We start from the raw sequence: 26,009 nt of genomic DNA, 5'->3' as shown, positions 1-26,009 counted from the left end.
GAAGCAATATAACTAAGTCATGGAGTAATATTCAATATATAAACTATTTAAATAAAACTTATATGCAGTGTTGGGTTATGAAGATGGTTGAATTGTATTTGAAATCACGAACCGATCAAAATTAAACAACCGTTGGAAATCTGGAAACACTTTATGGATGTTTCATCGAACTCCTAAATACTGCATATCCATGATCTTATCACCAGGACATTAGATCTCATGTGAGAAAGCTTAACATTTAGACAATTGAGCCAGTATCATGCTGAGCCATCCTTGTTTAAATATAATTTCTGTATTTATCTTTATGATGAATACTGAAACCATTAACAATAAAACTATTATTAATTCCTCTGTTTAAAAAAAATAATATTTTCATACCATTGTTTATTCTACTCTTCTTATTTTATGTCTCAATGAGTTTATTCCGTTTACTTGAACCTTTATTGTTTAACTTTAGTTAAGATTTGCCTCTGTTATTTCATTTTATTATTGTACAGTACCGAACTACTGACTATACGGTTTTGTTTAACTGGACTCAAGGTCACACTGTGTAGCGGTTATTTGATATTGTTCTTTGACTGTCTAGTTTAATTTGATTCATGTGGTTGAAAGATTTTAATTCGATTTAATTGGAAATATGCTTTACTGATTCTCAGGCAATTTGTAGTTTTACTCTGTCTGGTACGCTAATTTGTAATGGAGAAACCGTTGACTTTACACTGAGAGCAGTAATATTGAAGCAGATTGTAGTTTTTGAGATATTTTATTGCTGTACATCATTTAAACGGTATAAATTACACAGAAAATTTGTGTATTAATGTAACTCTTGATTAAGAGTGACTCAGGGAAGTTTTGTATACAATGACAGAAGAAATTAGTTTGGCATAATTGAATAGATCTAGGTTTGTTAGGTAGTTCCTGTGTTCAGAATAATTGTTTGAAGCTCTTTCATTATTCTAAATTGATAAGACAATCATTGAGGTAAATGATAATTCACAAATTAGCTGGATAAATCTATATCATTAGGGCACAAACTCATTGGTTTAAAGATTATGCTCTCTTTTTGAAGTCAAAATGTCATGGGCTTGATCCACGATGTGACTGTGAATACTCACTGCTAAGGAGTTCCATACGAGGACAAATAACTATTTAATGTCCCCTGATTTTTAATGATTTTAAACTGAAGTCAGTATGTAATGCGAAAACTGATAAATCCAACAATCTCCAAAACAACCTAAAAATTAAAAATGATAGTTGGTTAGTGAGTTGATAAAAAATCAACTGAGACTGCATTTTATCACAAACTGATTTCAACTGTGGGGCCATTTGATCTTGTATCATCTTTGTATCAAAAGCAGTATTAGCGTCCAATCTTAATCTTTTCAATTATTGGATTCAGAATCTTTAGATGTTACACGGAGTTTATAGTCTTTAGTTTACTGAGTTTTAATCCAAGCCAGTTTGACGATCATCTCCATAGTCATCGATGATACTTGTGTCATTTTTTAATATGGTGTTGTTATTTTGCTCCACTTACAAACCATAAGTGTATTGGCAAGATTTCATGAAAGCTAACTTCATGGATTGACTTGTAACGTATTTGAAACCTTGCAGTTATCAACTTCTAGTTTGGATAATCAGATTGTCTAAATCTCATGGATGTATTGTTTCTAATTGTTATCAATTGCTTTCATGATAAAATGTAAATGCTACCTGTGTATTTACTAAGTGATCAACTATCAATTTCTTTTGTATTTTTTCTAGTTCGGATTCACTCACATACTGCTCCTCACACTTCCTCAAACATATAAACCACCTTCAGGTTAGATACAAAACTAACAATAACCGAACTTTCTAGAGTTATTATCTGTTTTGAAAATAGTCTGTCAATTCTTATTTAACTTGTCTTAATTTATAAATTTAAAAAAACATTTATGTAATTTACTTCAGTTATATCAACCACAGCTCGTGTTTTAACTAGACTCTGAAAGAGAGATCATACTAAATATTTATATTTGTGATATATAAGCATGGTTGAATTATTGACAATAATCAAACACGTAAATGTGTATAATATTAATTCAATCTACAACAGGAATGGTTTGATGAAGATTTGTTAACATTTCAATGCTATAATTTTACTTATTACGGACAAACAGGCATACAACATGTATGTTTTTGAGAATATTGATGAGGGCGTTTATACAGTGGTATATATGTATGTGCATGTGTATACATATGCATACAAATTTGGCGGCGTACTTGAATATCTGGGCTATTTGTACCTGTCATCTAGATATTTCAACAAGTTATCTGTTTCTGTTTGTTTTAACACATCATTATGTCTATTAATCGCGTAACCTATTCAAGTGCGTTTATCAAAAGTTTACGACCTTTCACTGTACAACTTACAAAAAAGTACAATCATCAGAGACGTCGTGGTTGCTGGGAACATGGATTGAAACGAGTAAACATTATTCAGATATCGATTTCTGAACTACTAACATCTAACTGGCGATCAGCAATTGGCGAGGTGGACTTTCTTCGATTCCTACTGAGTGTGAACATCTATCGTAACTGTGGTGTGATCAGAATTCAAAAATCCTGATTAAATGATTTACAAGACGATTGCTCAGTAAATTACAAAATTTCAATATTCATCATCTGGATGGATCAAGAAATAAGAAACGGAAACTTGTTGTAAATACCTTGCGCTGAGAATTCTACATTCTACCAAAAATATAATATTGAATAAAGTCATTAAAAGTAATAATAATAATATCATTTGATAGATTCATAATTTGAATCTCAAAGGAATCTTAAACTAAACCACCATTGAAAACCAGGAGCTACTGGACAGTTGTTTTGTTCTAGTATGTTTCTTGTTAGTGACAATACGCATTTATAATACCACCACGAAGGAATGAACCTATGATCTTCGATCTGTTGTGTAAACACTTTGCTTTTAAACCACTGAATCGTCATTCATTTAAACCATGAAGGGGTTAAATTCTTTCACCCACACACACCTGTACTAATAAATCTAAAAATTGTACAAATTGTTTTGAAAAATGGAAATTTTTGGGAAGACAATTACTGGTGTAATTATCTTCTATAGACTTTCATCAAAAGAATGTTTTCTCTATTATTTTACCATCGTAAAATAGACACGTATTTTATAGTAAAAAGTGTGTGAAGACTATGAAGCTGGATGACACGGGATCAAACCCTCCAGGGAGCACCAGTTCCCTCAAGATTACAGGTACACCTTGTTGACGAGCGCCAAGTAGCACGAAACCCAGGTCCAGGGTTTCCTGTCGACTACCTCCAACCACCATCTAATCTCAATATATAGTGCACACAGTGTCGAGTTACGTAGACTGGTGGCCACATTGCAACATGGTCGATAATATTCGATCTGCACTAAATAAGGACTTGACACACATGACATCGATCATCACCCAGTAATCAATCAATTGTGAAAGTGGGTTTTTCTTTCTCGGAAAAAGTACAAATCACTTTTGTTTTACTCCTGAATTTTTATAGATATGTGACAAATTATTCGCCTACTTCTATTCGTTTTCTCTTGATCCTCAATAATGCACACGTCCACACACACTCATACACATAACAATTCATTTGGTCTATTTTCCTCAAATGAAAACAAAACTTAATTAACAATTAAATCAAATATTTAATTCCCAGTTGTGAATTAATTTTAAAGTGAAATTTTCGGTACATGATAATTCTTATCAATGAAATCGTAAATGATGATTTAGAGTATAGTAGGTGGGGTTAGTAAGACAGGATTTTGTTGAAGTTATCTTCTTTGAATTGGACAGTTTAATCATGAAAATTTCATTGTCTATCTACACAATGAGATTATCATCAGCATAGATTTCAGATCACCTTTGGGAATTTCTTTACAAATGACAAGTAGGAAGTCAAGAATCAGGTCAAAGAAAAAGGGAAGGTAGTGAAAATAAATATATGAATAATGACAGGACATATGTCAACAACTGAAATCAAATTGTGTTGAATACAACTTACAAATTACTGAATAAAATGTTAGTTATGAATATATTGATTTAAAAATTGACTCTCCAAATATCAACTGAATTGTTGTTAAGTTACAATAACGTATTGAACAGTTGTTTTCGATGCGATATAGAATATCTTAGCAGCAAAACGAACCAAAAAGCCTAGCAATATATATATATATAGCATTGAACTTAAAAATTACTTCAATAGGATAATAGGATAATAGATTGCCACACATAGTTATTGAAGTGAAAATCAATCATTTATATTCCCCAATTTCAACTTCCCTCTCTCTGTTTGTCATTTATTTAAAATGACTCCATAGAATGGGTAAAAAAGTGTCTTGGAAAAAAAACTATTATTACACAAAACATAAGAATAATGTAAAAAAAATTTTTACAGTATCATACACAAAGCAATACAACTCTGCAATCAACAAAAGCCTTAGTAACCTACTTAAATTATGAATACAATTGTTGAGACTGACTCTGTGATATTTGTAATGATAAACGTTAGTTGAACTCTTGAAAAATTTTTTGTGACAATTCAGTATGGTTATGATGGTAAGTAAATATTGGACATTGATGATAAGTATTGAAATCATTTAACACATAATACTAGATGAAAGTGATTGATTAAATTTTGTAGCCAAAACCCAATACAACTCCTCTAGATAATTCCCATAGAAAACAATCTTACTATTCAATGCTGGCTATGTTCAAATAAATTGTTTGTATTAAACGTTGTTGTTTTCTTCTGTGTTTATCTTTAGGATATGCATTATCTTTGAGATATTTGCATATTATAATTGTTCAGTTCTATTATATTCAAAGTATCTTCATGTTTAACTTCCAATCGTACAATTTTCATGATCAACTTCAGTTAGACAAATAGTGTTGGACTCCTTAAAATCATTCATTAATGACAATATCGATTAAGAATCATCAGTACATAAGTGGTCACACTACCGTAGATGACAGATGATTTCACAGAGCCTGGAGTTGATTAAAAACAAATATGTAAACCATTGCTTAATAGCTACTCATGGATCTAGAAGTTAAGAGCTCACAGCGAGACTAAAGAACCTGGGTATGTTTCTCTGCAGTTTCATCAATGAATACTTGTCAAACGTCTCACACTAGGAAAAAACATCTGTCCAAGACCTCCTGTTTTTCACTGATTCTCTAACATCAGTTCGTGATGTAAACTGTGAACATTCAGCAATCTCTACAACAACAACAGTACTAGTTTTATGGCCTTTTCGTCACAAGCTGACACCAGCCAGAGTACAATCAAAGGTAGATAGTGTTAACACAATTGTCTTCGTTACAGAGTTTTCAACGGTGCTCACCTAAAGTATTCTTTAACTCGTTAGTTATAAACTATGATGCTATACTTCTTTTTTGTATAAACTTAATATTTGCTAACTGGCAACAAAATTCAACCGTACTCACTACAACACCAACGATAAAAAGTTGGGGGAACTGAACCTTGACACAAAGCAGTTCTACTGCTTATTAATCAGTTCATCTATCATCTCGACGTCCTTGGGGAGCACAACGTGATAAGAAATTAAAAAAATAAGTTAACCAATCAGAGGACAGTCCAGAACAGTACTGGAATTATTCATTATGAGTTATAGTAAACTCCATAAACCGTCCGAACCATATAGTATGGAAATCAATCATTTTGGGGCCAACTCAGTAAAACATGGTGGAACTTATTTGTTTTCAGTTTTTTTATTGTAAGCATGCTTAATTTAAACTAATTAATCATAGCCAAATGATCCATTAATAAACTCAGTCAACGGATATTCCTGACCAAGTTGTCTAACCATAAATTATGAACTAAGTATTTATCTCTCTATCACTATATTCAAATTAAAATATTCATACAATTATCTATCAGGAGACTTTAGTTCAAATAACTACGATATACCACTTAAATAGAATTTAGTAGTATTTTACGTCCTAAATATATCTGATGACTACTAAATACAATAATTTAAGGCATTATAAATGCTACTATTCACACCACAACTATTACTACTACTACTACTACTACTATTGTTGTGAACAGAACACGGGTGGGGACAACCGAACGTATGTAGCACAAAATTACAAAGTTACTTGGTAAAATAGAAAAACACTAGTAAATTGTTAGTTTGCAAAATATCAATCCACCATATCAAACCGGACTGTTCCTGTTGCAATCATCAATCCATTGTCTCACATTTCATTGTTCATGTGTTTTCTTACAAATTGCATTGTGTTCCCGCTCTTGATTTCCTGATCTTCCCCCATCTCCTGCTGCTAGACATTACGTTTTTAACTCGCGTCGTATACTACTTACATCAACATAAGTAGCACACACCACACTATCACTACTACTACTAATGATAATACTAATACTACTACTACTAATAATAATAATGTAAAATACTTCAGTATTTTGTATCATGGCAATTTCAAATGACTTCTTCTCATAGTGACCATTTTAACGTAATAATATCTATCGTCATTATCAGCTTTAATGAGACAACGATATATATATATATATATATATATATATATATATATATATAAAGCGAGTAAGAAGGTAACAGAACAAATATTGAGTGCATCCACCCCCCAACAAACACTTTTTTACATCACTTATTTTAATATATATATATATATATATTGATGATTTTTTGATTTTTTTCTTTCTAGTATTCATTTTCTCGCTGAAATTATTATTTGTCTAAAAATGACTTCTTGTTCAAAATTTTCCTGTGAAGGAGTAATAATAGTGTTTTTCTAATAAGTAAAAAATAACGACAACAACAACAACAATGTTCTATTTAGTGTGGAATGTTACAAATTTTTTAAAAATAATTTTGAGACTAATCAACTCGTTATTGAGTTATTATTACTATTATTATTATTATTATTATTATTATTATTATTATTATTATTATATCAACATCATCATCGTCTCTTCCACTGTGTAAGAATACAGACTACACTAGTTAGTATATAAATCAAATTTTATGAATGTATACTTGTGTGTATGTGTGTGTGTGTGTGTAATTACGTGTGCACGTATACACATTTAGATGATATCAGTACGTGTACGTGTTTGCGTGTACTATGTTTAGATTAGACTGATGAATCCGGAGAAAAACACTAGTTAACAAAAAATAATAATAATAAAAGGGGAGGGGTGGACTGTTGTTATAATATGATTTTAAAAAACAACAACAAAACAGAAAATATTCAAAATGTCAACTGTCATCATTGATCTTGGGAGAAATTCTTACAATTTTAGAAGATAGTCATAGAGTAGTGTTAGTAGTTAGTAGTATATATACAATATATAATTATGTATGTATCTAACTGTGTTAAATATTTACATCGATAAATGTAATCTATTCAACCATCAAGATTTATTAGTTAAATCTGTCCAAAAAATTGTATCTTAATATTTAAAATTATTTTGATGATTGTTAAATTTTTTTAATGAATTCAATAGTTTGCTTATTTTCTTCTAGATTGTCTATAAATTTATTCTATACAAATAACTAATTATCATTTGTATACTAAGCAAAGTTGGATAGTGGTTAGCAATGGAATTCAGTTTGACATGCGTTTCTTCTTATTTGGGACTTATCAGCTGGATGTATCTGCATCTCGGAGTGGATGTTCACTATGGGACTCGAATCCAGTGTTGTTCACTTCAAACGCTATCGTGTTATCCACTTACCGATTCAGTCCTGATAGCTACTTGCTTGTGCAATGGAGGTGAAGTTTAAATTCACTTGGTATTGTTTAGTTGAAAAACTCCTCAGTACTACCAGAATGCATTCATGACACCATTTGAGATTGGACCTAAGTTATTCAAGTTCAACATCAAATGTTGAATTTTTTTAACTAAATAAGTCAGTATTGAATGGTTTGTTTGTTCAACTTCAGCCAATTAATGAATATAATCTATTCCCATCAGTAGGTGACTGTCTCACATTAGATATGTTTGAACTAGACTGATCACAATTTCTTGAGTGGGTCTTTTGTATCTGAGAACTTCCTAGTTTTCAGCGATTATCTAACTAAGACTGGTTTTCTATTCAAAAGAACTAAGAAAAAACAACGAATCAAATGATGTCTATTTGTTATATCTAGAGTTTAGTAAGAACAAAATCATTACAGTCATCCAATTCGCATGCAGTGGTTTTTATCATTTGTTCAAACGGGTAGCTACACGTCGATATTTTGAAATGTTCTTCCAAAATATGATTGGATAGAATGTCTTCGGCTCTTTCTGAGCTTCTTAGAGCTTCATTAACTTCACTCGGGGATCGTCCTAACACTATCCACCTATGGATTCTTCAATCATGAACTGAACACTAATTTAAGAACCGGGTGCATCATATAACCTTCAAATGACTGTAGAGATTCTTATTTAGCCTGTGTGTATGTATCCATGTGTATATGTGCCTGTATATTACAAAAGTCTAGAAAACAGAAAACAAGAGAAACAAGGAGAGAGACAGAGAGAGAGAAGAAATTAGCACACAGAGATGCGAACACAGTTAAGGATATAATAAGTCGATAACAATTCACAATCACATTAATATGAAAGTGAAACAATCTGACAAATCAAAAGTACAAAACAGTAGAATAGGATTTTTGATGACATTGCCGACCAATTTATATCATGTGAACTCCTTTTAATGTTTTTTTTTGTATGTGTGTGATGCATGAAAGATAAATCAGTTGTTTTCCCGTCTCTTTATATCATCATCATCATCTTCATTATATTAGTCTGTTGAATGACACATTTTACGTATAGGAAATTAATTAGTATAACTGAGAACTAATAAACATCTGTAATATCAAAATAATGATAATAATGGCATAAGGTATCTTTTTGTCTTCTTCCTTTGTTATTCAATGAACAAGATGTGAGAATTCTCATGGACTGGTATATATATATATATATATATATATATATATATATACGCTGATTTATGTGTGTATATGCATGTGTATTTGTATATATTCACATAATCCATTACATTTGCTTGAGTGAATAAATAGACGAATTAGTTACAGAGTAATTATATATTCACATGAGTTATTCATAAAGAAAAAAAAAGACAAAATATAATAAACTAATTTCGTGACTTCTTATTTGAGATAAAAACAATTACATAATCGAAATAGGACAAATAGAAAAGAATAGTGAGTGATTACCAATATTTATATTCTACACATATAGTTCCCTTTATCATCGTGAAAAGAGAAAGAACAAAGATTTTAGCAGAATAACATAAATTTATTTTATTTCAACAGTTGAATTCACGAGTCCATTTAAGCTGGACCATATTGAAAACCTTGAAGCACTGTTTGACGGCTATTTCGTCCTAGTATGAGACTCCTCAACAGTACTCACCCATGATCTCGCACCAAAATGACTCGAACCCAGGACCTTCGGTCTTGCGCACAATCTCTTAACCTCTAAACCATTAGGTTGACATCCAACTGTGTTAATGTCTAACTTCAGCTAATCCACGAAAATGCGCCACTATGCACCATTGTCTTCAGTGAGTTGATATCTCACAACAGACCTGGTTCAACTCCACTGGTAATGGCTTCTCACTAGAACTCCAGGAGTATCTCTTGAAATCAGTCACTAGTGAACAGATGATTATTATCAGAAGGGATTTTGTGGGGATTTTAGAAAAACTTCGTGGATTGGTTGAAGTTAGACATTAACACCGTTAGATATCGGCCATCTCAGTAGTCTAGTTGGTTAAGCGCCTGTCGCGAGACTAATAGGTCCTGCGTTCGAATCTCTCGAGTTGCGGGATCGTGGATGCGCACTGCTGAGGGGTCCCATACTAGGACGAAATGGTCGTCCAGTGCTTTCATGTTTTTCATGGTGGTCTAGCTTCAATTAACTCATGATTTCAATCAGTGGAATTTCTAAAAAATTCGACAAAACCCCTTCTGAAATTACTTTCATCAAAGAGTTTAGTTAGAAGTTACTTCAAAGACATCATTATGGTAAAGCAAGGGTGTAAACAAATTTAATAGACTAAATATAATATTGCAAATATGTACCTCATTATATAAAAGAACATTCTGCAACATTGAATGTAACAAGAGGTCAAATGACTATAAACAAGTGATTATGTAATGAGTAAACACTGATAACAAGTAAGAATAAAATGAGTAAAGTTCAGTTAACTAAAATAAGATTATTAATCTAGAAGATAGTCGAAATAAAAAGACACTGTGATGTCATTAAATGAAAGAGTCGAAAATCTTTTTTAAAGATGCACCGAAGGAATATTTATCACTAAGGTAAGGAAAGGTTAATTACCATCTCCTTTTGAACATATAAATCAGGTCTTTGACGCCTGATAGCAACGGCTTCAGCAAACTTCAAATTACTGGAATTTAGCTGTTTATTAATTACCATGAAAGAATGAAAAGTGTCAAACTGATGTCCTGTATCCAAGAGAGGCTTGGTGATTACACTGTTTAAAGTAACTTATTCTCTTATTCCAAGGCTTTTTGATATACCAACCTTTCTGTTTGGTCAATTTAGCTACTTTGGCAGATACACGTCAATTTATAAACGCGGTTGGAGGTAACAAGGAAGGGGGTGCTTGTTAACATTTGATTAAGTTATTGAACATGTTGTTTTATACAGAATTAATAGTGTGACTGCTTGGTAAGTTCTAGTTAATGCAGTGTCAACCAGTCTACTGACTGTGATTGTGACGTCATCACCTTTGAAGTTGAGATTTATAGAAATTGTTTCTTTATTGACTGTTGTCATATCTGTCTTGCGTCCTTCAGATTTTTTTTTATATTTGTCAATAAATTTCTGTACGTAGCAACGTTCATCAATTCTTCTTCTAGTTTGTCAGTGGTATATATATTTTCTACCTTACAAAATGATGTTTTGATCAAAGCCGTTTTGTAACTGATTAGACAAAAACTATTGAAATTCATGTAAAGACCATTCCAGGTACTTTTGGGTTTGGTCAGTTGGATATACATGTTATATGCCAGATTTGGTGTTCACTTGGGGATTGAAATACACTATTTTTGGCTTTGAATTACAACTCATTATTCACTAAGTTAATGAGTCCAGATAGTCCTTCATTTGTTTACCGAGTATAAAATTTATTGTAATTTATAGTGATCAGGATTATCCTATTATCGATGTTCAACAGTGGATTTCGATCAATCTTAGGTGTCATATATGATTCCTATAGGGATCGTCAAAATTAAGTCATTATCTCACATTCCTTCTAGTCACGCGATATCGTGGATTGGTTGAAATTAGACATTAACACCGTTGTCTAAAGATTAAGCGTTTGCGCGCTAGATCGGAGGTCCTGGGCCCAATTCTAGCGTGAGGGATCGTAGAGACGCACTGTTGAGGAGTTCAATACTAGAACAAAGCTACCGTCCAGGTTTCCATTGGTGGTCTAACATTGATCGGTTCATGATTTGAATGATAGTCTATTCTATGCACAAACACCAACTTAGAATAATCAAAATTCAGTCTTGAATATCAACAATGAGATAATTTAAACTATTACAAATCAAATTGTCGTACACAAAACAATCTATCTGATTAATGAGCCATATTTTGAAATGTGACTTTATCTTATTAGAGTAAATAGAATTGTTATTACTTAAATGGAACTGATTAATCTCAACATATAAGAAAAAGTAGAAATGCAAACAGTAATAAGAAACGAAGTTTTTATTTCGCTATACAAACATTCTATTCAAAAAATCACATAATACCTGACTATACTCATTTGTAGACAGATTTATTTTACATTGATATGTCTAAGTATAACTTAAACAAGTATTTATAAACAATTATCTACGCAAATTACTCATTGTCCATTGGCTGTATATCATCAGCAACAATCTACTGTGGAAGAAAACAAATCAGCTTCCAAGTGAAGAGGAAATTAGGAAAAGATGCAGGCGGTGAATAGGATATATATTACGGAAATCACGAAACTGTATCGCGAGGCAAGCCCTAACTTGAAATCCTGAAGGGAAACGGAAAAGAGGGAAACCAAAGAACACACTGCGTCTGGAATTAGAAGCAGAAATCAAAAGGATAAATAGCAACTAGAAACCACCGGGAAGGATTGCTCAGGACAGAGCTGGATGGAAAATGCCGGTGGGCAGCCTATGCTCCTCCAAAAGGGTAACAGGCATAGGTAAGTTAGCAACTAAAACAACTATTATATTGTATTAATAACTGAAGTTATATGGAAACAATTAACTGCCGTACTGTCTAGATATCATACTGAATTAATCCATATTTGCACATTTAATCCCTTTCTAACGAGATTGCATTCATTTATGATTAGTATAATATTGTCAAAAATTTCCTTATTAGATTATCCTCCTTATTACATTTGATTTGTTAATTATCTACCTACAAAGTAGAAAAACTGTACGCACAGTATGCAGATATGCCAATAACAGACTGATCGATTTCAGTCCTAAACATCAATGGGAAGATTCAAGTAAAACAATACCAAATGAATCAAAAATTGTACTGTTTATCAATCAGTGACAATAAAATTAACAACAATAACGAAAATAGATTTTACAATTACCTTTACTCTATATTAAAAATAGTATTTTGAAAATAGATGTGGAATAGTACGTACATTATACGGGAATTATAAACGTTAGACAGTCAAACTATGGAGTTAAACAAAATATCTCGGATTAATCAAAGTTAGACAACTACTGAAAACCTGGAAACACGACCGCCATTCCGTTTTAGTATGGAACTCATCAACGGTGGGCATACTCGAACTCGCATGTGGGAATTGGATCCATGACATTTGCAATTGAGTGCAAACCATTAAAGAAAGAAATTTCCGAACTTCCAATTAGAAGTCGTTACCAGTGAAGTTAAATCTTGTTGGGTGTGAAAAAGCTGCCCACCAAATGCAATGGAAGATGGCTGCGCAATATTATGGATTAGTTAAAATTGGAATTGTACATCAATGAGTGCCAGCTCAGTAGTCTAGATGTTAGGCTTTCGTGCGCAAGATCGAATTCTGGCGGCAGGGTGGGTGCGAACATCCACACGTATCCAACTGATGCGTTCCACTCAGAACCAAAACCACCTCTTGAATTCTACTGTTAACCATTATTGAAGAATACAATTCATGAAATCTGTTAGTTGTTTGTTGAATAAACAAAATGTAAACAACCTACTGAGGTTTTCCATTAGTTTTTTCCCAACCTGTTTTTCAGGGAGAAATTCTATCAGTTTATGCAAAAAGAGAATTCCCAAATGATTTACACATCAAAAGTAATCAACTTCTGTGAGCATCATGCTGACTCATCTGCCACTACTACTACTACTACTCTCTTTCTCTTTCTCTCTTTCACACACAAACATTCACGTAAACACACGTGAATACACATTTAAGTCTTCCCCATTTAAACTGAGCTTTCCTACAGTTTATTCGGGATGAAATATAATAGACCATTTGATTATTTGTGGTTTTACTTGTTACCAAATAATCATAAACACCCCCATCGAAAAGTGTTTTCCTTAATGTAGATAAACAAACTATTATTGTTGTTATTATTACTACTACTACTACTACTACTCTACTTCATATCTTTGTCTAAAACAACCCACTCACAATGACGAGTCAGGAAATAAATCAAAATGAATATTTGTGAAGTTGTTACATGAATCAGTTTACCATACAGAGTACAACAAATACGTTCACTTAAAATGCAAATTAAAAATGATCAACATTACTTGATAATTAAAAATGAACCAGTTTGTTATTTTCTGTTAGGGATGATCTATTGGAAGTTGTGAAATTAGATTTTGTACTGTTTATCATTTAACTGTAGCAAAGAAAATGATATTCCTTGTGAGATTCAAAACTTTCTCATATCCTTCCCAATTCAACTCGATTACATTGTGAATTTTGTTGGTGATTAAACAGACCTGTCATAATTCATTACCTCTAAATAGTAGAATATCTGTGTATACAGATTTTGATTGATTTTGTAGTTCTGATGTCAGCAGCAATGATTGTTTTCACCAACCACTTCCATAATTATTTCATTGGTACGGATAACATAGTTCTCAGTATTCATCTCGAATGAGTACAATCACAATTGATTAAAGTGAAGTCGTTGATATAACCACAGTTGGGGTGGGTAATTTGTGAAGATAGTTCAGTTTTCGTGGTATACATCACAGACTGATCCTAGTTAGAGAACTATTGCATGTCAAGAGGCAGTGGATGGCTGTTCAGTCCGATGACTTATCTGGTTAGCTTTAAACATTCATGACTGCACTGACAATCGAACCCAGCACCTTGATATCTAGCCGTGAGCACTCAGCCTGCAAACCAATGAGTTGTCATCCAATGCTTCACATTACCTGACTTCAATCATTTCGATGCATGCTACGATGATCTACCACTCCTCGTGGTGACTAACTGTTTCACACACAACTTCGTTGAAATAAACTGGTCACTTTTTCATACTAGATCTCCTGTGTTCTCTTGTCTTGTTTACCCAGTTACACGTGTAAAAATGTGCTTGTCTATTATGGCTGAAAAACTGTATTGTGACTAATTCATGAGAAGCATGATCACTCAAACAGTAAGCGGGATCCGTATTCCATTGTTTATCCTACATATACCACTGTCCTACATAAATTCTCTGGTCGAATTCAATTTTCATCTGGAGGATTTTTATCCCTTTCTATCAAAATTTGTTCATGATGAATATCGAATATTATTTATGAATGTCAAATAGTTTTGTTCAGATGACTGACTCCATCCCATGTTTAGTCATCTTTGTATGTTTTTGTACTGTTACTGGCTAGTTTGTTCAAAATAGTCTCTTTTCAATTGATTAGTTAACTGATGCAGAAAAGTGGACATCTGATTGAAGTACACTTCGGTGATATCGTATAGAACGACAAGGGATATATTGATATGAGTTCACTTTTGAAATAACGATTTTCCAAATACTCAGCTATACTACTAATAATAATGTAAGTTCAAAGAGTAATTGTTATATTTGCGAAAGTGTTTAAATGACCAGTTCTTGATATTGAAAACCGTCAATTCGATGACATATGATGTGAACACGAAAACTGGTAATAAAGATTAACTGGTACCCTAAATTAAGTCGAACTTATACCAAATAATTCACCATTTTCAGATGATTTATTCACAGTCACATTATTACTCAGATTTGTATAAATCGAACTGAGTAGTATTAAGCATCAGTTAATTCATACATCACTTTCTCAACACATTTGTCACATCATACAACTAAGGACCTACAACATACAGTTACAACAAATTCATCGAATTATGTAATATTCCCTTTCCAAAATATGATTACACGTCATAGATGATTAGAGGAACAGTTAGCTCCACATGTCCTACACATTCCAATCGGTTATATTATTGCTCGCCATCTAGAATAACTATGAGTCAAAATTACAAATGAGTAGAATTTTCTTATACATTTCGTTATACATCAACTGACATGATAATTGAAAAGACGTCAGCTTGAAGAAGATACATGTTTACAGTTGTGGAACAGACAGCATTCACCAGAATTATATCCAATATATATATATTGATTAGTTGTTGAGATTCATAAAAATTATGAATTGTCTCTAATTGTACCACAAACTCTTGTTCCTACCTACCCATCCACCTCATTCCTCTCATTCTACCAAATTATACAATTTCACTACCACAATTCATTTACGTAATTGTTTATTATTTACACTCTCCACTTGATTTATGCAGAGAATTAAACATTCCACTTCAGACACTTTAGTGAAATAAAAGCTTTTAATGGACTCAATTTTCGCAAATTAGTCTCCTTTCTCTTCATTCGCAATCGACAAAACAATTTCAAGTGTTACGTTGATTCAAACACATACATATTTGCATAATAATAATAATAAATGTTTCTCTCTTTCTGTGATGCATCACTTGATTGTGTTTGGGCACCGATTTCAGTGCATATCTCCTGGAACACTGTTAATACGTGCATCATCAATAGCACAATTACCAATAGTACAAATACATCAGAACGTCGAATCAAAAGACTATTACGACGCATCCTCACTGGATGCACATTCACAAATAGAGTATGATTAGTTGTTATGCTGAATACAACACCCATATGAACAATCAATTCCAATTGTCTCCATTACACATTCGTGTGAGTCTACTAATTCTGTGTCTCAACCATCAAACGAAGTACTTTCGTCATGAAAATTATACAAGTAGCTCGTAACTCATAACACGTACACATTGAGGACTACATTCAAGAAAATACCAATTCATTTTGAAAATAGTGAGTACCTGAATACACTTCTATATTACACAGATATGTTCACGTTGATAAAAGTAGGAGGGAAAGAGATTGTAGACAACCAATATGAGCACATGACTAACGAACATCTGATTTATCAATTATTTTGATTGAACAATTGTCACAGAATTGTTGATCGTGTGAATTACAAGTTGTATGCAACATGCATTAGTAGTATTAAAATTATTTTACAGTGCAACACCATTTATTTCATCATACTCGTCAATCTTGTTAACATACAATTAATTTCATTCATAGATTCGTAAGACAAGTCGATTAGACATATGCAACGTCATATGTGATCACGAATCGATAATGTCATTTCTTCTGATAATTAAAATAACCCATTGTGTCATTTAATAAGAAAAAAGAGAATTCTGCGAAGAAAATTTTCTTTTCGACGAAATCATTTACTTAAGCTGTACATTCATGAGTTGATGTAAGCTAGACCACTACTGACAACATGGAGGCACCGAACAACCGTTTCGTCCTAGTGTGTGTCACTTCAATTGTGCGCATCCACGATCCCTCACTTATGGGACTCGAACCCAAGACATTTGGTCTCTCACGCGAACGCTTAACCTCACAGAATCCACTTCGCTATTTTTAATCTTAATTTATTTTGTTTTTCGTTAAAGAATTTAATTTTTATGGTAAGTTATTTGTACAATGATAATATTTTGTGATAATTATTTCCAATTTAATGTTTATTAATAATAAGAATTAATTTTCTACCATTATTTACTACTTATTTCTACTGTGATGCGTGCTACTTATATTGATATAAGTAGTATACGACGCGAGTCAGGAATATAATGTCTGACAGCAGAAGATGGGGAAGATCAAGAAAGGAAGAGCGGGAATAGAAAGCAATTAGTATGGAAATGCAACGAATTTCGAGACAATTATTGAACATTTTGCGAATCAAGTATTATAATATGGTTTTTCTATCTTACCAACAAGCTCTGTATTTTTGTGCTAAATATAATTCGATTGTCCCAACCCGTATTCTCCTTCACTACACTACTACTACTACTACTACTGAAAGCTATAATATTTTTTTAACAGTTCTGTTACTTTAAAAAGCATTATATTTATATATATCTATGAGGTTAACTATAGAAGACCGAAATCATTTTGATGGAGTTTTCTTCTCTGAGCTGCATGGTTTAGTCGTGGAGCTTGCATCGTTCTTCTAAACGATATCAGCAACTACAAATCTTTTCTACCATCTCAAGACCGAAATTATTACTGAATTTGATTATTCTACTAATATCTTGAACGCTATTGATAACTGATAACCATTTATTAGCTTTGTATATAATTTATGATGTGAAATATTTGATTAGATAAGAAATTACTTATTATTCAATGATCTAAACTAAGAAGTGGATAATATGAAGGCATTCAGAGTGAATGGTACATGGTTCGAGTCCTAATATGAACATTAATTCTATGATCCAAGTACATCCAACTGAAACACACATCCTGGATTCCATTGCTAAACATCAGCTATCTCTACTGATAAGAATTAAATGGTTTTGAAAGTAGCAAATGTTAACATTATTTGTCTAAATTATTATTCAAATTAGAATATACTGAATTGATGCATGAACATATCAAAAACTCTTCACTACATTACTATATATGACTTCATACATCAGTCTAGCTTGAAGCTTATCCATAGTTAGATAGATGATTTATAAATGGTAGAAACAATACCCTTCTAAATAGGATTATCCACGTATAGATACGAAATGTACCGGATCACTATTTTTTTAAAATTGTTTTTCTAAATTAAAAATATATTTTATGAAACAAAAAACAAACAAACAAACGGAAATCAATTAAGTAATTAAACAGAACAATTGGGAAAAATGGTTGTTTTTTTTCTTTTCTAATTTCAATCAAGTGAACAATGATAATTACATAATGAATAATTTATATTTGTTGTTAAGGTAAAAGGAAAGAAAACAATGTAGAATGTGTATTTATACAAGTAAAATTTTGATCTAGAAGTAATAGTAGTCAAGGTGATTGATTAATAAATCAAGTAAATAGATAGATAAGAAATCAAATTGAAATCAAATAGATATCCACCACATAAATCATTCGATTTATGTGAGAGTTGGGATACTGCTCAGGTGCTCAAACTGAAACAAGTGGTTTTCTTAGGGAGCCAATATCCGAAGCCTTCAACCTAAAGGTTTCATCCACAAGGTAGTGGAGCAACGTTAAGAGATACAGTTCCATGGTAGCTGGTGACCAACAATTGGTTCACATGTCATTTGTTCCCTCAGGATCCTGGAGCCCATGAGTACCATTGGTTCGGAATCAAAATTTTTTAACTCCCCTAGGTGGAACCTCCGCATCCACCAACATTGTTAAAGCTCCGAACATTCGCATTTCCTCCTCTCAATTTCATAAATAACAACCCCGTCACAAGAAGGCAATGAGTAGGACATCCCTGGCAGTGCTTGTATGCACGTGGCCATGTGAGAGCATTTCGAGAGGGAGAGCTGACTCTCTACACTCTCGGCCGTACCAGGGCATTTGGGAGCGATAATATACATACATACATACATACATACACACACACATACATAGAATATCGTTTCCTATTTCAATATTTTATTCATTCAATGTAATAAACTGTTAAAACTTGTAACCGCCGACTAGAGAGCAGTGAATTATCGATCGGATCAAGGACGCGTAAAACACATGCGAGCAGTCTAGAGTTCTGATTGGTCCTGCTTTCCGCCTAGCCCAGCCAGTTAATTCCAGAACACCAATCTCAGCCTCTGTAACATGAATCATGTATTTCAAACATATTCTGTTTATAAACCAATCAAGCAGACCACATCGTACTATAAAATAGAAATAACGTTTGTACAAGATTTGGCCAAATGTGGCTGTAAATGTGGGAGGTAGTGATTGATAAACAGGGAATAATTCAAGAACGGAAAATCGTATAATAAGAGTTCATAGGTTAAAATAAAGCGTATGATAAGAGAGACATGAATATGAATAGTTTAGTTAATTAACAATTATACGACAAAAAAATATATGCACAGTATTGGTCCATAAAAGGATCCCAAAACATTACCACTCATTATTCTTATCGGGACACAACATAAACACAATATTCGTAAGTGAAACAAAAAAACAGTTGATAGGTAAAAATGTAAACATGTCCAAATTAGTTAACTGGTTTGTTTTTCTCAAAAAAATCTTTTATTTTCCTTCAATTAAATTGAAGCTAAATAAAAATGAAATAAAATTTGAACAATAATTCAAGATTCATGAGTCAATTGAAGCTAGACTATCATGAAAAACCTGGAAGCATTGGACGACCGTTTCGTTCAATTGCGGGACTCCTCAACAGTGCACAATCACGACCCCGCCTAGCGGAATTCGAACCCAGGACCTATCAGTCTAAACAAAACCCCTTCTGATAATAAACAATATATCCTCACTAGTGACTGGCTTCAAGAGGTATTTCCTGGAGTTCTAGTGAGATGCAGTGATCGGTGGAGTTCAACCGGGTTAGTTTTGAGATTTTAATTCACTGAAGACAATCATGGATGTGTCGTTCAATTTCGTGGATTAGTTAAAGTTAGACATTATTACCTTTTTCTAATTAAAAATAGTTTAATTTAGAGATTGTTTAGACATTAAATGATTTGGACATATGTTTCTATGGTTGGTAAATTTATTATGTAATTTCGGGGAGACTATAATATATGAACGAACCAATCACATATAAGATAACTACTCTCGGATTTTGGCACGAAATCAACTCATCCATTTGAATAAATATAGTTTTGGCATTAGACGTGATGTCAGTTTGTGATGAAAACACTCAGTCGAATTTCTAACCTTAATCACCAAATGTAAATCATTATTCTAATTCCTCACACTGGTTTATAACCCTCATTCAGTATTATTTATTAGGTGAACACTCTCAAAGTTACTTTAACGTCCTTCATAAATTATAGTCTCATCAAAAATATCTTAATTATCAGAATGGAATTTGTGGAGATCATAGTAATTTGAATAGTTGGATTCATAAATCAATGTAAGCTCAATCACTATTGAAAATCTAGAAGCACTGGACGACTGTTTCGTTCTAGTATTATGAGTTGATTGAAGTTAGATATTAACACCGTTGGATGCCAGTTCAGTAGTTTAGATGTTAGGCGTTCGCGTGTAAAACTGAAGGTGATGAGTTGAATTCTCTTTGATGCGTGATTGTGGATGTACACTGTTGAGGAGTTACATGCTAGGATGAAACGGCCATCCAGTGTTTCCAGAATTTCATTCGTGATCTAGCTCAGATCGTTTCATGAATTCAACTATCTAATATTTAATTGTAAAATTTTGTAAATGCTGCAGTGCTGATTGGTAACCAACATTAAATATACACAAATTCCTTTGTGCTATTTAAACTTGTGTTAATTTATTTCTGTTATTTATCCATTCTGAATAGGTAACTTACATGAAGTCATGAAACGTCAGAAATACAATTATCCTAAACATTGGGATATCACAAAAATATAATTGTTTTATTACTGTTATTATTAACTTTCTACGCAATGCTCAATTAATCTAAAACGATCACTCAAGGGTCGTCCATAAATTATCTTCTCACCGAATGTTTTTCTTTAAAAAACACCAGAGCACATATGAATGTTGGTTAGTGGTGTAATCCAGGATGCACGTTTCTTCCTATTTTGAACTTGTCTGTTAGATGTACCTACATTTCATAATTGATGTTCATTCTGGGACTCGAACCCAATACCGTCCGCTTCAAATGCCATCGAGTTATCTACTCAACTACTGAGTCCTGATACACACGTGTGTGCAATAGGATGAATCTGAATTCATTTCGTATTGTTTGAGTTTTCTCATGTTTGTTTAGGACTACAATTGATTAGTCACTTATTGGCAAATACGTATCCTGTTCTGATTGCCTTGATATTGTTTTAAGTCACAAGTATCATAACTGTAGGTAAATGATGACTTCAGGTAATATCGAGGTAATCCGAACAGAATACACATATGCCAATTTAAGATTGATCAGTTGCAGTCCTAAACATCAATGGGAAGATACAAATAACCAATACAAAAATCAATTAAAACTAAAGCACAATTTTAAAATTTTCAAAATTACTGGAAAAAATAGTTTAAAACCAAATTGTTACCTAAAGATTTATTTATGAAATGAACTAGAAAACTAAAGGAAAACTAAGTAGATTAGCTACGGACTCTTTTTATATCCTCTAGTTTTCAAATCCAGCAGAAGACTATAATCTCTAAAGTTTTTCAAAGTATAAAAATAAGAACTAGAATTTAATCGCTTTTCGACTTTAAAAATGAAGTTGAAAACGGTAGTATGTTAATTGTGACAAATATTACCGTTTCAATTGAACAATGATTTTCTTTGACACAGACTGAAAACTCTTTATAAAACTGCGGTTATCAAACATAACCTTTTAGCTAGAATTAACCAAAAGTTGAACATTCTCTTGTAGCACATTTCATAGAGTAAATAGATTATGATCAACAGTAGAATCATACAATCATAATATAGCTTATTGGGGACTCGTCATCTACCTACCTTATCCTAATGCTAATGTTCGCAATATAACACACCATTTTTGTAAAGTAGAATACATGGAAACTTCTACAATTGATTGATCACTGGGTGGTGATTAATATCATGTATGTCAAGTCCTTTTTAGTGCAGATCGTATCACATCGATCAAGTTACAATGTGGCCACTAGTCTAGGTGGCTCGACATTGCATGCACTATGTTGAGATAAGATGGTGGTTGAAGGTAGTCAACAGGGAACCCTGGACCTGGATTTCGTGCTACTTGGTACTCGTCAGCAAAGTGTATCTGTAATCTTCAAGAAGCATCAGTTCCCTGACGATTGTCAAGTGTCACGAAACCTAGATCCAAGGTTTCCTGTTGACTACCTCCAACCACCATCTTATCGCAGCATGGAGACTTCATTTTGAAACTGGATATTCGACATTTTTACCACAATATAAATGATTAATGAAACAAAATAACTATTTATTGTTTTCTCATTCCAGTTTAATCTCGTATATTTTTTTATAAAGGGAAGTAAAATCTTGAAATAATCTACTACTGACAAGTGAATTATTACTCATAACCCATAATAAAAATCATTTGTATAGTCTTCTTTTTATTATGGACACATCGTAATTAATCTCATAAGAAACAAGGTAATAAAAATATTATTCTTTTTAAAAAAATTCAGTCATTAAAATTTTTTTTGATGAATTAATGACTTACAGACTATGAAAGGAGGTTAAATACAACGTATTAAAAGTTTGATTGCGTTTGTTTTTCATTATATGTGTAAAATAATACGAAGTAAACATTTTGAATTTTGTTCAGATTTACAGGTAGCATTCATCACAGATTGATTCTTGTTGGTGTTATATTGAAAGTCTGTTAGCGGTGGGTAGCTATTTTATCTAGGCGTCGAACTCATCTACATTTCTTATCCATAATCTTACCAAGGATCGGAACAAAAGCTTTTCAGGTGTACCGGAAAATAAGTGGCCATTATAACCTTTTAGTCAGTGTCAGGACCTCGCACTAAAAGCAATTGAACCCGGGAAATTCCGTCTCGCGTGCGAGCGCTTAATCATAAGACCACTAAGCTGGCCACCATCCAATTGTGTTCATGTCTAACTTCAACCAAACCACGAAATTGAACGACACATCAACCATTATGTTCAGTGAGTTACTATCTCACAACAGACCTGGTTGAACTCCACTGATCACTACTTCTCACTTGAACTCTAGGAAATACCTCTTGAAGCCGGTCACTAATGAGTCTATGATGATTATTATCAAACAAAATCAATTTGTGATGTAGCACAACGATAATTCAATGTCATAAGTAAGACGTTTATCTTTTCTCATGTCTATTTGAGTCTTTAAAATAATTTCCCATAAGATATTGTTGTGCATGTTTATTTTGCCCAAACTTTATGAAAACTAGTGTACTTGTTCTTCTTTTTGTCACAAAACAGATTATATATTATACGGTTGAAGATATTTGGTTAGGATACTTAATTTGACATGGATTTCGTGTTACTTGGATGGTTGCTAGTAGTAGGATCAAGGACAAGTGTTTCCTCCTATTGGGGACTCGTCAGCTAAATGGATCTGCATCTCGGAGCTGAAGATCATTCCGGGACTCGAACCCAGTGTCGTTCGCTTCAAACGACAAGTCCCAAATAGAGCGAAACGTGCATCCTGGATTACACCACTAACCAACATTCATATGTGCTCTGGTGTTTTTTAAAGAAAAACATTCGGTGAGAAGATAATTTATGGACGACCCTTGAGTGATCGTTTTAGATTAATTGAGCATTGCGTAGAAAGTTAATAATAACAGTAATAAAACAATTATATTTTTGTGATATCCCAATGTTTAGGATAATTGTATTTCTGACGTTTCATGACTTCATGTAAGTTACCTATTCAGAATGGATAAATAACAGAAATAAATTAACACAAGTTTAAATAGCACAAAGGAATTTGTGTATATTTAATGTTGGTTACCAATCAGCACTGCAGCATTTACAAAATTTTACAATTAAATATTAGATAGTTGAATTCATGAAACGATCTGAGCTAGATCACGAATGAAATTCTGGAAACACTGGATGGCCGTTTCATCCTAGCATGTAACTCCTCAACAGTGTACATCCACAATCACGCATCAAAGAGAATTCAACTCATCACCTTCAGTTTTACACGCGAACGCCTAACATCTAAACTACTGAACTGGCATCCAACGGTGTTAATATCTAACTTCAATCAACTCATAATACTAGAACGAAACAGTCGTCCAGTGCTTCTAGATTTTCAATAGTGATTGAGCTTACATTGATTTATGAATCCAACTATTCAAATTACTATGATCTCCACAAATTCCATTCTGATAATTAAGATATTTTTGATGAGACTATAATTTATGAAGGACGTTAAAGTAACTTTGAGAGTGTTCACCTAATAAATAATACTGAATGAGGGTTATAAACCAGTGTGAGGAATTAGAATAATGATTTACATTTGGTGATTAAGGTTAGAAATTCGACTGAGTGTTTTCATCACAAACTGACATCACGTCTAATGCCAAAACTATATTTATTCAAATGGATGAGTTGATTTCGTGCCAAAATCCGAGAGTAGTTATCTTATATGTGATTGGTTCGTTCATATATTATAGTCTCCCCGAAATTACATAATAAATTTACCAACCATAGAAACATATGTCCAAATCATTTAATGTCTAAACAATCTCTAAATTAAACTATTTTTAATTAGAAAAAGGTAATAATAGAAAAAGATGAAAAAAGATCACAATTTAATAGATTTCACAGAGATCTTATTCAATGTACATATTAGAAAACTTTATAGGATACAAAAGAGAGAGGAGGGAAACAAGCAAAGAAACAAATCCGCTAATCATTCAAAATATATCCCTCATTTACTATTTAAACTAAACAAAAATGAAAAAAATTAACAGAAAATTAATTTTATTATTATTATGAATAAAATGAGAAAGAAAAATCTTTCAAAATATAAAAGAGTTAAGCAAAGAGATGATCCTAATTTGATAAATGAATTGAATCTTTCTAAGAAAATCTTATTTTTATAGTTGATTTCATTAGTGAATTGAAGTTAGACCATCATGGAAATCTTGGAGGCACTGGACGGACGTTTTGACCTTGTGTGGGACTCATCAGCAATGTATTTACACGATCTCACTTCGCGAGATTTGAATCCAAACGCTTAACCTCTAGATCACTGAGTTAGCATCCAACGGTGTTAATGTCTAACTTTAACCAATCAACGAAATTGAGCCACCTTCCACCATTGTCTCCAATCAGTAACTGACTCAAAACAGAACTCGTTGAACTCCGTTGGTCACTGCTTTTCATTAGAAATTTAGGAAATACCTCTTGAAGCCAGTCACTAGCGAAAGTTGGATGGTATTGGACAAATTTCCTTTCTTGAATACTCTTAGCTAGATGCTCTAATATTGTAGTTTTGATTATCTTTTTTGGGGTAAAGTCATCAATGCTTATTTCCTGTAGAAGTTAATTTATTGCCTGTGTCAAACGTGTTCAGTCGATTCTTCTACTGGCCTTATTTGTAATACGTTATTTTTATAGGTGTCGTGTTTATTGTGTTTCATTTCATTTAAACTGATTGTTTTGCCTCTGACTATGTTGTTGACTAATATTTCTCTGTAGTATACAATAAATCATCAGTGGAATAGTTGATTTCGGTAGAATAGTTCTTAATGTAATTTTTCTTTAATGAAGAGTTATTGTGATTCTTAAATTTTTAATTTTATATCATAAATGAATTTCAGTTAAGAAACCATATAAAAATTCAAGAAGCACTGGATAAATATTTCATCTTATCATGAGAATTCACAGGTTATTATCTCCAAAATACCATCTTTGATCAATCCAGGACTTTCAAA

The sequence above is a fragment of the Schistosoma haematobium genome, chromosome 6, assembly GCF_000699445.3.
Source record: "Schistosoma haematobium chromosome 6, whole genome shotgun sequence".
Classification (NCBI taxonomy): domain Eukaryota; kingdom Metazoa; phylum Platyhelminthes; class Trematoda; order Strigeidida; family Schistosomatidae; genus Schistosoma; species Schistosoma haematobium.
The sequence above is the reverse complement of the archived record's forward strand: the minus strand, read 5'-3'. Positions refer to the sequence as shown.